Source organism: Mirounga angustirostris, unplaced genomic scaffold (assembly GCF_029215605.1).
Source record: "Mirounga angustirostris isolate CCGP_5_RB_7025 unplaced genomic scaffold, mMirAng1.0.hap1 SCAF_11, whole genome shotgun sequence".
In the NCBI taxonomy this organism is placed as follows: domain Eukaryota; kingdom Metazoa; phylum Chordata; class Mammalia; order Carnivora; family Phocidae; genus Mirounga; species Mirounga angustirostris.
Window position 1 is genome coordinate 91,221,258 of NW_026991719.1, and position 16,348 is coordinate 91,237,605.

At 40.1% G+C, this 16,348-nt stretch overlaps 1 long non-coding RNA gene across 1 annotated transcript; it reads left to right on the plus strand.

The window, feature by feature from the left end:
- Window positions 1-10,989: 10,989 nt before the first annotated feature.
- Window positions 10,990-14,721, plus strand: LOC123835613 (uncharacterized). Its single transcript, XR_006788791.3, has 3 exons — window positions 10,990-11,168; window positions 12,336-12,399; window positions 14,557-14,721. It is a non-coding gene; the product is annotated as an uncharacterized LOC123835613 (long non-coding RNA).
- The last annotated feature ends 1,627 nt before the right edge of the window (window positions 14,722-16,348 follow it).

A 16,348-nucleotide genomic window follows, 5' to 3' on the forward strand; every position in this document is an offset into this window, starting at 1 on the left:
GCCATACTTGCATGCACTTGCTGACAGCCCAGGGACTGGAGGGTTGCAGAGCTGTATTTCAACAGCCCTTTTCAATGCTCACTCTCCCCGCTTGTGGATGCAGGGGTCCTGGAGGATATCACTGAGTCAGAAGTAAGGATTTGAATAACACTGAGGGAAATCAGTGCTGATTACATTTCTTGGAAGTGCCCTAGTTGAGGAGAGTGGTAGGTGGTGAGGGCAGGGCCCCAGAATCATGATAGACTCTGCTTTGATTTCTCTCCTGCCATACCCACAAGTTCAAAGAAACTATTCTTTTTTTTTTTTTTAAAGATTGATTTATTTATTTGAGAGAGAAAAAGAGAGGGTGAGCAGTTGGAGGGAGGGGCAGAGAGAGAGGGAGAGAATCTCAAGCAGGCTGCACGCCCAGCGTGGAGCAAGACGCAGGGTTTGATCTCACGACCCTGAGACCATGACCTGAGCTGAAGTTAAGAGTCGGACACTCAACCGATTGGGCCACCCGGGTGCCTCAAACTATTCTTTTTTTTTTTTTTAAGATTTTTAAAATTTATTTGACAGAGAGACAGCGAGAGAGGGAACACAAGCAGGGGGAGTGGGAGAGGGAGAGACAGGCTTCCTGCAGAGCACGGAGGTCCCAGGGCCCTGGGATCGTTACCTGAGCCTAAGGCAGACGCTTAATGACTAAGCCACCCAGGTGCCCCTCAAACTATTCTTATTTTAATTGTAACACAGTGAAATCTGTGAGAGATTTTTTTCTCCATATAATTCTAATTTTGTCTCAACAAGATCTGATTAGCTGGGAATTATCTCAGAAGAAAATTTCAAATCAATTTACTAAAACCAAGCAACTGCACCCAGTCTTCCCTCACTGACTTCCTGATAAAGACAAAATGCCAGATACTCAAACCCTTTATGAGAAGAGTGAGGCTTGACATTTATGCCAAAAAAGGTGTTGCCTCTAGGGAAAAAGAGTACCTCCACAAGGATTTGACATTATTAATCCTCATTCAGCCCACTAATTATCTTGTCTACTATCCAGTCTTTTGAAGGGTTTGTCCTTGTTGCAGGTGTTAGGCTGTTCACTTCCACTCCATAAATATTTACTGAGCATTTATTATGTGTCAGGCACCATGCCAGGCATTGAGGCTAAAAATATAATTATTATAGTTACTATGTATTGATTACTAAATATGTACCAGATACTTTAAATGTATTTTCTCTTAAATCCTTCCAACAGCTCTATACAGATAAGTACTATTATCATCCCCATTTTGCAGATGAACAAATTGATGCACAGAGAGGTTCAGCAACTTACTAATGGCCACAAGTGGTAGAAGTAGGACTTCAAACCTAGTTTTTTCTAGTTCAAGAGTCAATGCTTTTGTTCAATCATGTATATTACTATGATAAAGACTTTGCCTTCTGTCATGTGATACAAAACCCCTCTATGGTAAATATTACTATTATTCCCATTTTATAGATCAGGAGGCTGAGAGAAGTTATGTGACTTGCCTGAGGTCATATGAGGAATAATGGTAGGACCAGGATTTAAGCCCTGGGAGTCAGACTCTAGGGCACATGCTCTTAACTGCTATGTTCCCTTGCTTCTGTGAAATCAATCTTTGATTATTACATGGGGGCAAAGAGGTCAAAAAGGCATATCACTGGCAATATGACAGGGCACACTAGAACTAGAAGTCCAGATAGATGAACTTGGAATAGGCAGATATTGTAATTCAGGTGGACCAGTGGAATGACAGAAAGGTTACAAGGAATAGAAAGCAGGCAATTCCAAGCCTACCTTGAGCCTTACCATCTCCTCCCTGGGTAATAGTAAGCAAGTTAGGTCTCTTTGAGCCTCAGCTTTTCCATCAGTATGATCCAAATTATAGTCTCTGCTCTATCTGACAGAGGTATTGTGAGGGTAAAAGAAAATAATAGATATCAAAGTGCTATTGAAATGTTTTCATTTCTGTTAAATTCATTTTTGGAGGAATTAGATCCATTTTTTGTATGTTTTTGTATGGCATAGGTACCACCTGAGTGTATCTGACTCCTGGTGATTAAGTGGCTCAAATGGACCTAACAGTTGCCTTTAGAAATCCATTTGTTACTGAAAAAGTAGCAGCAAAAGGAATGTTGTTGGACTTTCTAAATTGTCCCATTGTCACTCTAGAACTTTGGTTTTACTTACTGGAAGATTTTTCTCAACAGTCAATAATCTATGGATTATGATTTTGAAGTCAGATAGAACCCTTACTGGCTCTGTGACCTTGGGAAATTCACCTAATCTTTCTGAGCTGTAGTATTGTTTTGCCCCTGTCCAACAGGGTTAATAATATACTCCTCACAAATATGCAGTGAGGATTAGGTGAGAGACCAGAGGTAAAGCCGCCAGCACAGTGCCCTGCCACAGAAGACACAGTCAACAAGTACCAGTTCCCTGGTCCCTATTGTTTTGGCATTATTTGGCAAGATGACATGGATATTGATTTGCCTTAAAAAAAAAAAAAACTTTCTGCCACAAGTAGTAAATGGTTGACTTGTTAACCAGTACAATTTTTTCTGGAACTTAAGGGCTGGAGTATCACCTTATATACTCTTATCCATTTGTTCCTTCTGTTGGGTCATCAGCCCTCACAAGTAGGATATAACCGTGGAAAAATGGAACCAGCAGATACAAAAATCTAACCTGGATTCATGCAAAATAATTGAATTTCCTGGGACCCTTCACTGCAGTGGCACCATCATTAACACCATATATTCTGGGGACTGGGAACCTCCTGGGTTTTTAGTTTAAATATAGGAGTGCTTTCTCCATAGTTACGGTTAGCTCTAGGACTAGTGGTCAACTTGCAAACATTTGTGATTTCCACAGGCTGTGCTTGGGTCAAGGGCTATAAGCCATGAGTCATCTTTGAATCCCACCTACCCACCTGTCTTCCCTCCTCCTTTTCCTCTGCCTTTGCCAGAGAAATTAGTGGCTGGAGAGAAGCCAGGTTGATGGGCTCCTTTTTGTACTCTAGAAAATCTGATTTTGATTTTCTACTTCAGGCAAGTGGGGATCAACATCACTCCCCCCAGTAAAATGCAAACCTGGATGGCTTAATTTATCACTCTCAAATAATGTCATTATGAACACATAATGCTTAATGGCGCAAAAAAGAGGGGGAGTGTGCAGTAGAGCTTTATGATTTTGGTCTGGTGACTGCTTATATTCACCCTGGCTTTGAGGTTTGGGTAATATGTATCAAGTGGGAGGGTAGGCTTGGCTTTTTAGATGTGTTCAGGGATTCTGCTCTTGGAGCTTATGATTCAGACTTGTCTGTTTTCAAGATTCAGGTACCTTGCCTTCTTCTTTTTTTAAAGTTCAAGTTGTTTCTGGCAGCAAAACTGAGAAATATTATCAAGTCCTGCTCATAGAATTATTTGCCACAGATGATATCGAACTCAAATGAATAGACATTTCAGTTTGGCTTCTTTATGACCTACCACTACCCTCCACAGCCAACTTATATTAGTGGCCTCAGTCAAGGACAAATGACAAATAGCTACCTTAGACTAGAATACAGTCTCCTTAGCCGCAATTGACATGAACACCTCCCAAATGTGAGTCAAACCTGAGCCTGCAGCCTGCTCAATTTAGGAAAGTGGACTTCAGCATGTAGATCTGAAGCTCTAGAATGGCTCTGCTAAGTTCCCAGAATGCCTTAGTGCTTCATAACAGCCATGTTCCTTTGGTTTGGGCCCAAAGCAACCCCCATAATTGTCTGCACTGCCAGGGCTGTTGTTTGCCTTAGAAGCAGACAGTGTACCTGATTGTGTCTCCTGTGAAGGCAGGGTTTGACCATATGGCCTGTCATGGAACTGAGTCCCAGAACTCTAAAATATTTCTTCCCAAGTTATGGGGCAATATCTTTTTAGTCGTTGTGACATAAACAAAAGTGTAAATATTAGTTGTATCCAATAAAAATGCCAAGCCAATTTAGAACTCTATAAGGGCTAGCCAAGGTCTCATTGAGAAGCTGGACCTGGCACCCTTCCCAGAAGGTCAATGGACCAGCTTTATTGATGCATCAAGGAAGAAGCCATTCCTGAGCAAGGATTCTGACTTGCTCCCACTCTGTCCTTGGCTGTTTAAATCTGGGAAATATTACAACTAGCATATAGGGAAATCTCAGCTTCCAAGAGTCTACTCACGACTAAGGCTAAGGAAATGATCCATTTTAGAGCTGTAAATGTTTGTGGAAATAGCTTCTTACAAGTACTCTTACAGAGTCATTCATCCCAGGCTGCACCAAATGTTTTTGGCAATAGAGGAAGTTATTGCTTTGGAGGTGGGGTGGGAAAATGATGAAAGGGAAGAGAAAATGTGAAATAATTTAGCCTGCAAAGCTGGCCCAAGTGCCAGGGAGGGGAAATGAATGGTTTGAATGAACCTAGCAGTTTGCCTATCTGGTTATTTTTGCCTACTTTTGATGAATTGGTTCTGGGAAACCACTATCACAACAGCATTCCCTCAACTATGGTTTGCCCCTTCCTATCTGTGTGATCTAAATAAGTGATGTGACTCGATGAGCCTCAGTTTACCCATTTACAAAATGGGAATAATAGTATCTACCTCACAAGTTCATTGTGAGAATTAAATGTCCTTTGCTTCCCCTCTTCATGGGGCAGTGCCTGCTCTTCACTGTCTAGGTATACCCTTAAATGTATTACCCTGTCAGAGTAACCAAAAGGTAGAGAAATGAATACTGTCTAGACTCAAACCAGGGTCAATACCAAGAATTAGTAGAGACACCAGAGGCAAGTTTTGGATCAGGAGTTGAGACTATGAGGTGGATAAAATAATGAAGTAGAATAATGCCTCACCACAGCCAAAGATGTCCACATCCTGATCCCTGGAATCTGTAAATATGTTACCTTACATGGCAAAAGGGGTCTTGCACATGTGATTAAATTAAGGAAACAAGGAAAAGGGTTCTCCCCTAGAGGTTTCAGAAAAGAACCAAAGAGCCCTAGAATTAAGTGGTCTATAGTAAATAATCCTAGATTTCAGGCAAGTTGCCTCTTGATCAGGACTAACTTTATGTAGTGCTAGGTCAGGTGCCAAGATGGATTTATTTTAGGAGTATCATAAAGGGCTGCATTGGTCATAAGAATTCCCATCAGAATCATGGAGGGAAGACTTGTGTGGTTCATTGAGGAAGTGGGACAATTAGATATCGGCCTATGGGAGTACAGTGGTTTGACACATAGCTGTTTCACTCATAAAAAACAATTCACAGAGTGTGCGGGGACTAGAGTTTTGCCCTGAGAATTCCCTGAGGATCAGGGTAGTGACTTCCAGCTTGATCTCCCTTGAAGCTGAGTGGCCTCTGAAGAGCAAATTCCTAAGGGAAGAATTGTAGCCATCAGTAAGGCAGATGGCTACTATTTGCTAATTGGCAAATTATCTAGGGATTGGCTCCTATGTTACTGTAGTTTAAGTACAACCTAAGGGAGGGAAACAGATTTTTCCTCCCTTCAAGCTTTTATAGCTTAATTATTATATCATATCAAACTCTAAAGGGAAATTAGTCTGAATGTTGCCGTAATGGAGGTATATACTTTGTATACATTTCTGTTATAGCTTTTGTAGATATATTTTATTACTAAACATTGCCTGTGTCTTATTCACCAGTATATGGTCAGCACTTAGCATGGAGAGGGGGCACTTACTACATTCTTTGTGGATGAATGAGGAGTTTGTTCTGAGAGTCAAATGATGCTGAGTGAGTCTTAATGACGTTGGTACATGAAGAAGGCTAAAAGCCATGATCTACTAAAGGAACATGTCATCCTTTTCTAGAGTTAAAAAGGTAGCTCACAAGAGATTGCATAATGACCACTTCTTCAGAGATTTCACTAACATGGCTCCTACTACCAAGCAAATGTGTCCTTTGACTTCCATTGAGATGTAAAGTACAGAAAATTGTTAAGAATAATAACACCCATATCCCCCCAGTATTATAATTAACTCTTAGCATTTTGTCTTATTTCCCTCTAGTCTGTTTTAGGCATTATGACATTAAAAGTAAGCTAAAGTCCCCTTTGACCACCACCCCAGTCTCATTCTTCTCCACATTAGAGATAAGCAGTATAATAAATTTTATATTCTTATGTACATCACCATAAACAGTGGATATTGTTTTTTTGTGTATACAATATTTTATTTATATAATTGGCATCATATTTTACTTATTATTCCATATATTACTTTCTTTACTCACCATTGTTTTCTAAGTTATGCTCATGGTAATGTATAGAGATCTAGTCAATGCCTTATAATTGCTGTAGTAGTTTGCCTTAAAACTACATCAGATGTCTCCCTCTCTGATTTCTTCCCATTCTGTTTTCCCTCCCTTCCCCTATGATGCCATGAGAGACTCTTAACTATAGGAAATAAACTGAGGATTTCTGGAGGGGAGGTGGGTGGGGGGATTGGGGTAATAGGGTGATGGGATTTAAGGAGGACATGTGATGTGATGGGCACTGGGTGTTATATGCAACTGATGATTAGCTGAACTCTACATTTGAAACTAATGATCTACTATATGTTGGCTAATTGAATTTATATAAAAAACTACATCAGATGTAATTATTCTATTCCCCTCTTGATAGACAACTAGGATGTTTTCACTCTTACTGCTATTACAAAGAGCACTGGAATGTTCTTTTTGTAGACAAGATGGAGCAGCCTCATTCCTTTCACATTCTCTCTCTTACCAATAAATCATAGACTTAACACATCAAACAAACAAGAAATCTCCAAAAGGAGAAAAGAAGGCAAACTGTCTTAGGGACCTCAGGACTTAAGGAACAACACAGCAGTGATTTTGCTGTGTTCCCTTTTTACCTCACATATATCCCAGACAGCATACTGAAGTACCCTCTAACCTGGAACCAACAGGCACAGCCAAAAAATCTCCAAGAAAAGCCTGTTACTTCTAGCCAAAGTGCTGGGGAAAGGGTGACCTAACAAGAAACTTTTTTGGCAATACCTGTCCTACTCCAACTAAACACCAATGAAAAAACTATACCCCCCCATAGTTTCAGTGGGCCAAACAGAAGCTAACTTTCCACCTCACCCTTCTTTCTTGCGGAAATAGGTGGCTATGCTCCACTTCTCCCACTGAGAAGCCATCTTCTGCCATATCCCTACCTGGAAAACAGATGAAAAACTTTGAGTTCCCCACCCAGGTGGCATCGATGGGTAGAGTAGGGAGCTGGTCTTCTACTGTCTTATTCCTTCACCCCATTACCTCCTGCATTGTGGAAGTAGATGATATTCTGATTCCCTCTCTGGGTGGTGTTGGTAGGGCTGAGCAGGAAGTGCTGATTTTCCATCCCCACACCTGGCAGAAACAATGGGGCCAGTGGGAAGTGAGATTCCACCCCTGCCCAACATCAACAAGGTAGGACAAGGAAGAGCAAGATTATGTTAGCAGGGTCCAGTAGAGAGATCAGTGGGGAGTTGAGTTGCTATTCACACAACAGTGAGGCTGAATGATGGTGTATAGGGGTGGGCAAATGAGCATTCTGTTTTTCCCCTTCTTGGTGTCAGCTTGGCCCACAGGGTAGCTGATCTTCCACTCACACATGGCAGCAACAAGGCAGAACATGGCTGTGCAAAGTGGAGAGTTGGTCCTCCATCTCCTCCTCTATCATTGGTGTTAGCTGGGCCCAGAGGGGTGCTGAGCTTACACATCCTCTTGGTGTGGGTTTATGCCCCATATTCACTGAAAGGGTATCAATGGGGTGAAGAGGGGAGCTGAACTTTCACTTCACTATTCACAATGGGGTGGTTTGATTTAGCCTCTACTTTTGCTAAAGTGGTATGAACAGGCCCAGACAGAAGCTGAACATCCACTCCTACCCATACCTGCATATTGTGCTTAAATATGGTGATTGCCTGCTATAAAGAAGGTTAAATAAGTCCAGAGTCTCACAACATAATACCTACATTTTCTAAAATATATTTGAAAATCACTTGTTATACCAAGAATCAGGAAAACCAGAACTCAAATGAGAAAAGATAATCAACAATGAGAGGACTCAGATTTTGAAATTATCTGACAAGGATTTTAAAGTAGCAATCATAAAAACACTTCATTGGGCAATAATAAACACTCTTGAAATAAATGAAAAATTAAGTATCTCAGTAAAGAAATAAAAAATATAAAGAAAAAAGGAATGTTATAGAATTGAAAAACAATTAACTGAAATTAAAAAAAAAAAATTCCCAGACCGGCTCAATTGTAGATTGGAGATGACAGAGAAAAGAATCAGTGAACTTGAAGAAATGTCAATGGAAATTACCCAATCTGAACAACAGAGAGAAAATAGGCTGAAAAAACAATGAGCAGAGCTTCAGTGACAGTGAGCAATAATAAAAGATCTAATATTTGCATTATCAGAGTCCTGGAAGGAGAGAAGAAATACTGTGGATTGAAAAAAAATATTTGAAGAAATAGTGGCTAAAAACTTCACAAATTTGGCAAAAACCACAAAGCTCCTGATTTAAGAAGCTAAGTAAATCACAAAAAGGATAAATCCAAAGAAACCCATGTCAAGATCTCGTAATAATCAAAACTTTGAAAACTAAAGACAAGAAAAAATCTTGAAAGAGGCTAAAGAGAAACAATAAATTACCTATAGGGGCCCAGGGATTCAAATGTCAGTGAATTTATCATCTGAAGCCATTGACGCCAGAAGGAAGTGGCACTGAAGGAACTATCAACACTAAATTCTGTATGCAGCAAAAATACACTTCTGGCATGAAAGGGTGAGGAAAACAGTCTCAAATTAAAAACAAAAAACACTAATAAGAGAATTTGTTACCAGCAAACCTACCCTTAAAGAATAGCTAAAGAAAGTTCCCTAAAAAGAAATAAAATGATCACAGAAGAAGGCTGGGACTTCAGAAAGGAAAAAACAACAACAACAACACAATGTAATGTGTAAGTATAACATATATAATATAATCTGTAAATATAACAGACTAGCCTTCTCATCAGATTTTGAATGGTCTGTTGGTTGAAGCAAAAATTATAACTTTAACTGCCCAATGTATGTAGAGAAAATACTTCAGATATTTATATTTTAAAAAGTGGGGATATTGTAAAGGGACTTAAATGGATGTAAGGTTTCCTCACTTCATTTGAAGTGGTAAAATATTGGTCCAAGTAGACTGTGCTATGTTGAGTGTGTGTGTGTGTATATATATATATATATATATATATATATATATATATATATAGTAATACCTAGAGCAACCAACAAAAACATATATAAACACATTATAAATTATAAAATTCAAGGGGCGCCTGGGTGGCTCAGTCGGTTAAGCGGCTGCCTTCAGCTCAAGTCATGGTCCCAGGGTCCTGGGATCGAGCCCCACATCGGGCTCCCTGCTCGGCGGAGAGCCTGCTTCTCCCTCTCCCTCTGCCGGCCTCTCTGCCTACTTGTACTCTCTCTCTATCTCTCTGTCAAATAAATAAATAAAATCTTAAAAAAAAAACAAAAAAATTATAAAATTCAAATACACTAAACATAAATCAAAATGGATTTCTATTCAATGTTCAAGTGACCCAAAAGAAGGCCTTTAAAGGGAAACAGAGGAATAAGAAATAGAACAAACAAATAAATAGAAAACAGATAATAAAATAGCAGACTTAAGCCCTACATATGAATAATTTAAGTGGTCTAAACATATCATTTAAATGACTGAGATTGTCATCACCTCAAAAAGAAACCTGTACCCATTAACAGTCACTCCCCATACCCCACTCCCCACTCCCAGCCCTAGGCAACCACTAATTGACTTTTTGTCTCTACAGATTTGCTTATTCTGGACATTTCACATAAATGGAATCATACAACATATGGTCTTTTGTGACTGGCTTCTTTTACTTAACATTATGTTTTCAAGGTTCCTCCATGTTGTGGCATGGCCCCTCATTTTTTTGATTTCTCATTTATTGGGCACAAAACATGGTACTAGGAACTATGATGGGGTCATTGAGGTGCTTTATTTTGTTTGCTCTTCAAAAAAATCCTTTGAATTTAGTAAATAAGATTATCTTGATTATAGATGAGGAAAATGAAACTCAGAGGTTAAATAATTTGCTCAATGTCTTAGAGCTAGTAAGTGGCTGAGCCAGATATTTAGCCTGGGTCTGATGCCAAAGCTCATGTTTGTTCCCCTATGCCATGCCACTTCTCCATTTAAGACAAGGTGGACCTGTTCCAGAAGATAACTTGGAATCTACCTGATCACTAGTGATGGTTATTGTTTGGCCATAGTAACAACATTTGAAGATTCTGTTGGACTTGACTTGAATTGGTTCCCTTAAGAACAGAAAGGACTGGTTTTCTCCAACCATGAAAGCTAGTCTTGCAGAACTGGGCCTCCCGCATCTTTCATTTGTGACCAATTCTGCTTGCATGTCAACAGATTTGGTGAATATTCTTCCCCATCTATGATAAAGGGGTTAAGCATCTTCAAACCTTTGAGGTTTTAGATGAAATTAATATATATTTATTTTATACTATAGCTGGCAGCAATTTATCTAGGTTATCATGCTTAATTAATGTAAGTGGAAGGCATCATTTGCTACAGAGAGCTATAATTATTTCCAGGAGAAACTTGAAAGTTTCAGGGAAATTTGGTGTTTCATTCTGTAGATTCTTTCTATAGTCTCTTTTAAAAATATCTATTTTTCTTTACTGGTGAAAAGAGCATTTTGAAATTTCCTCTCAGAGACTTGCAAGCAGAAAATTTGTTGAGCAAATAATGTGCAGTTGGGAAAAGCAGCTTAGGTAGCCAGATTTTCAGTGGATAATTTGATATTCTTAGATTGTCAGATACCGTAAGACATCCAGGTAATTTGCTGCTTTGAACCAAAACACAATTGCCTCCCCAAGCCCCCACAACTTAGTTTTGTTGTTTGAAATGTTGCCTAACAATGGTTTTCTCTCTTTAACTCACCATTCTGCACCATCTGTTAGAGAGTGCCTATTTTGAACACAGTGTCTCATGCACCCTATCATTCTTATAGCTCCTGGAGGAGCCAGGCTGTTTGGAGAAGGAATCGTGGCTTTGGGAAAAGGAAGAGGAAGAAAAGGTAGAACCAGAGTCCTCAATATATTTCTAGGAAGTTTCTCTTCTATAGCAGGATAAGTATCCCATTGTGGTCCACCCTTTGAATGTGGGGAGTGATGCAAAGTTAAGAATGGGTTAAGGTGTAGTCAAAGCCAGATCCAATTCAAGTAGAGAGTTTAAGGGTCAAAAACCAAGGAGTGCTCATTGGGTGATTATTTTCTCTTCAAAACAATGCTTTGAGGGTCAGGAGGGTATGTTTAACTATGCAGAGTTAATTTTGGAGGTAGAATCATGAATAAGAACGTAGGTTAGCAATAAGATAGCAATAGAATGGTGCTGAAAAATGAGATAAAGGCAGTCTAGGTTTATCCTGAATGATAGCTTATTGCTGGCACAGGCTTACTTTTAAAGTCCTGGGGACATCCTTTCTAGGGGACTGCTCTGTCCTTAAGGTGTCAACTAGAGCCCAGCACTATAAAGTGGCTGGGGAGAGGGGCGCCTGGGTGGCTCAGTCGGTTAAGTGTCTGCCTTCCGCTCAGGTCATGATCCCAGGGTCCTGGGATCGAGCCCCGCATCGGGCTCCCTGCTCAGTGGGAAGCCTGCTTCTCCCTCTCCCGCTCCCCCTGCTTGTGTTCCCTCTTTCGCTGTGTCTCTCTCTGTCAAATAAATAAATAAAATCTTTAAAAAAAAAAAAGTGGCTGGGGAGAGAAACGAAGGTGGGATATTCAATAGTTTTCAACGAGGCCAGGGTGAGGTTAGTGAGTGGGTTAAGGAAACAGTCTTATCTTCTCACCCTCCTAAACTCAAATAATCCCTTTATGGGCTCTTGCTGGGATAAACAGAAAGTGCTAACGGGTGACAAGCCTTGGGTGATACTGATGCCAATGAATAAAGTTTTGGGGGATGGGGAGTGAAGGCCAGTATGTGTGTATGTGAACAGCTTACTAGTTTATCTGACTATTCATCTTGAGCAACCCTTAGATCCTGTGATGGTTAATTTTATGTGTCAACTTGACTGGGCTATGGGTGCCTAGATATTTGGTTAAACCTTATTTCTGGTTGTGTCTATCAGGGTGTTTTAGATGAGATTAACACTTGAATTGGTAGACCAAGTAAAGCAGATTTCCCCTCCCAACGTGGGTAGACCAAGTAAGAAAGAATACTTTCTCTCTGCCTTTTTGTCTTCAAGCTGGACATTGGTCTTTTCCTTCCTTCAGACTCCTGGGGCTGGACTTCTCAGCATCCATAATCATGTGAGCCAATTTCTTGTAATCTATCTCTCTCCTACGCATGCACACATGCACGTGAGTACGCACGCATGCGCGCATGCACGCGCACACACATTCTATTTCTGTTTCTCTGGGGAGCCCTAATACAGTACCAAAATTCCCATTGTTGGGCGCCTGGGTGGCTCAGTTGGTTAAGCGACTGCCTTCGGCTCAGGTCATGATCCTGGAGTCCTGGGATCGAGTCCCGCATCGGGCTCCCTGCTCAGCGGGGGGTCTGCTTCTCCCTCTGACCCTCCCCCCTCTCATGCTCTCTCTATCTCATTCTCTCTCAAATAAATAAATAAATAAATAAATAAATAAAAATTAAAAAAAAATCAAAATTCCCATTGCTTGTCCCTTGATCAGTCCACTTCTCCCACCAGTGACCTTCTTGGAATAATAGAGTGGAACGTTCTTGTACTGCTCCTGTAAGAGGAAGAAATAATTATCTCTTACTTAAATCCACAACTGCCTTCTTTCATATAATCACAAAGGCCCATGTGTAGGCTTAAGATTTTGAGAACCTAAGTGAAATTGTGTGGTTGTTGATTTATTCAGCCTTGTGCTTGTCTGTAGCTGTAACTGCACAGGACTAGAATCAGCTCTTCTGGCTGAATTGACTGGCCAACAGATGAGTGGGAATGTTATGTAGACCCAGACTGTGCATCCTTTATGTTTGTGGGTGTCACTGCTTTAAGTGTTCACAGGGCAGAGATTGCATTGTTTTATTGTGTGTACAGCAGCTAGGTTAATGTCACATGCATATGGGGGCTTCAGTGGAGTTAAGTGATAATACAATAATTGGTAATTTATGCTCTATATGCAGATCTCTCAGGAGAAAGAAGACTAACCGAAAGCATTGTTATGCCTACATGGCAAGCCATATTTAAAGTTGCAAAAGAAAATTGCAACTGGTCATCAAATGTTTGGTTGTTATCAGTAGTGGGGAACATTTAGCCTTCAGAGGGGAAAGATCACATTTGCAGCTTATTTTATATTTAGCCCACAGGTCATACTCTCGAAGACTGTCCTATTTATGTGTGTAGTTGGGAACACAAACATGACGTCTAAAGTATTTTGTGGATTTATTTAAAAAACAATAAGAGAGGAATGGGAAACCATTCAAGATCTTTATCTGGGCAAAGTGTAACGATGATGATGATAACTGTGATGTTGACTATGATGGTGTAATAATAGTAGCTACCATATATTAAATATTTACCAACTACCTGATGTGGGAAAGGCAAAAGAAAAATTAAATTTACTACTTACAGCCCATTGACAAGTCCTTGAAACAGGCAGTGAACTCCTAGAGGAAGCTCTTCTAGGAACTCACTGCCTCGATGTTAATACTTTGCTAAGGGCAAAAGGCAATCTTAGCTTAACATTATCTTGACCCCCCAGGATCCTGTAAGTCTACTTTAACATATAAAAATTCCTTTGGAAACTTCCTTTATCTCTCCTGCCCCACCCCAAATAAATGTTAGCAATCATCCTCCAAGCATATGGCCCACTGATATACATCTGAAGAGTCTCATGACTAAGGTTTTACTAGACAGTAGTAAATGACCTTGTCCTAACAACAGCTAGTCCCCTCAAGGTCCTGGAAACCTTGCTTGCAAAATTCCTTAGAGACTTCTGCTATCCCAACTTGAAAGTATATAATCAGTCACCCATCACAATCCTAGTGCAGCTCTTTCTGCCCAAGGGTCCTGTCCCCATGCTTTAATAAAACCACCTTTTTGCACCAAAGACATCTCAAGAATTCTTTCTTGACTCTTTGCCCTGAACCCTAACATTTCTACTGACACTGTTCTAGGCGCTTTACCGTATAACAACTCATTTAATCCTCAAAAAGACTACTTTCAGCCACAGAGCTTCACTTACGGATGCTCCTTGAATGAGAAAAAGGAAGTATTTTAGAAATGCCTGTACTGCTGCACTTTATTAAATTCTGTCCATTTTTACCTACTGTTAAAATATAAAGGATTGCACGTACTATTTTCCTTAAAAAAGTCAGTGTGTTAGATGTTTGTTTCTTGGTGCTTTGACCAACATCAAGCTCTTTATTCTTTTCTGACCTTGCCTCCTCCTCTCTGCTCATTCCTACCTTTTCTTTCCTCCTGCTCTTCTTTCCTTCAGTGGCCGTGTGTAGAAAGATGAAAGACATTCTTTGTTTGTGGTGTGGGCCCTGTTTATATCCTACGAAAGACAGGACTGCACATCAGGCCATTTGAAAACTTCTGGATTACTAAGGGAATTTTCCAATATTCACAGTGTTTAAAGTAAAGAAATTAAGTCTTGATTCAACCAAGTTTTATATAAGGTTAGTTTTGACTATCTTTGACTATTTTTCACACTTACATAGATCATATATAATGTGTGTGTGGGTGTATGTGTTAGAATCAAGGATAAAAGATTAGAAATGACTCCATATTGACCTTGCAGGCTGGCACTCACTTCTGAAAGATTTATAGCCGTAACTCCCAGTCTCTATCCCTCAAATACCTGGTAGTAATAAGCTAGGATGAAATAGCTTTTCATTTTAAAGCAGATATACAGCTTTATTTTAAAAAGTGCCCCAACGCCTAAGAGAAAAACAGGTACACTTCGATTTCAAAGGATTTACTTGGTGAAGTTGTAAGCATTTTAATAAAAAATGTGTCTTTGAGCCTTATGAAAATGAGATACACTGAAGCATGGAAAGTGAGCAGCAACCAAAGGACACCCGGAGAGACAGATCAATCTCTGAGCTCTCTACCGTCTGAGCTCTGGGAGATGATTTAAGTGGAACTTTTTCCATACTATCAGCTGCTTGCCTCTTTGTCATAAAAGATAAACAACATTGCTAGGTGCCATGAAATCTACCTAAAATGAACTGAGTTTAAAATAAACTGTTTCATACCATCTTACTGGCCCAAATTATTCAAGGCATCCTACAAAGAGTCATGTTATTAAATAAAAGGAAAAGCAATTAAAAAAAAAAAAAAAGCTTTCTCCTAAGCTATGAGCTCATTAATCCCTAAGCTCAATCTTATAACAAGTACTGCTCTGATAACATGAGCTTGGGAAGTGTTTGCTTTATAACCTCCAATGTCAGGTTGATTATTGAAATAAAAGGTAGTGTCTATTGTAAACTATTATATTTGGAGAGACAGAGACTGTGTGAGAGAGACTGTGTGTATGCATGGATCTGTGTGTGAACATGGAACGTGGATGGAAGCTATGCATTGCAAAGTTATGTCATAAGCAAAGTTTGTAATTAGTATACACTAGGGTCCCCACAACTGTGGGTGCCGATTTTCCCTGCTGGTTCTGTCCCGTAGCTGCCCAAGTCCTCTGGCTATGGTGCCACTGCCAGACTTGGCTCCATGCAGTGTCCCCACCTTGTACATTTCTCTATCCCTGTCCTCTATCACAACTTGTCTATTCTGAACTCTTAATTAGGTAGCTCTTTCTAGTCGATAACAAATGTCTTCCTGGGCTAAAGAAACACAGGAGCATAGAAAATCAGAGCTGGGGGCACCTGGGTGGCTCAGTCGGTTAAGCGTCTGCCTTCGGCTCAGGTCATGATCCTGGGGTTCTGGGATCGAGACCCCTGTTGGGCTCCCTGCTTGGCGGGAAGCCTGCTTCTTCCTCTCCCACTCCCCCTGCTTGTGTTTCTTCTCCCACTGTGTCTCTCTCTGTCAAATAAATACATAAAATCTTAAAAAAAAAAATAAAAAAAGAAAAGAAAATCAGAGCTGGATGAGATTTGGCCTAAACCCCTCATTTATTACCTTGGTGATCCTAGAGCCCAGAGATGGAAATTACCTCAACCAAAGTCATACAGCTGGTTATTAGGGGCTAACAGATTATCCTTTCCATGTCCTATTTTGTATAAGCTTCTGAGTTAATGCTTCTGCAAAAAGGAGTGACTCTAAAGGTGGAATTA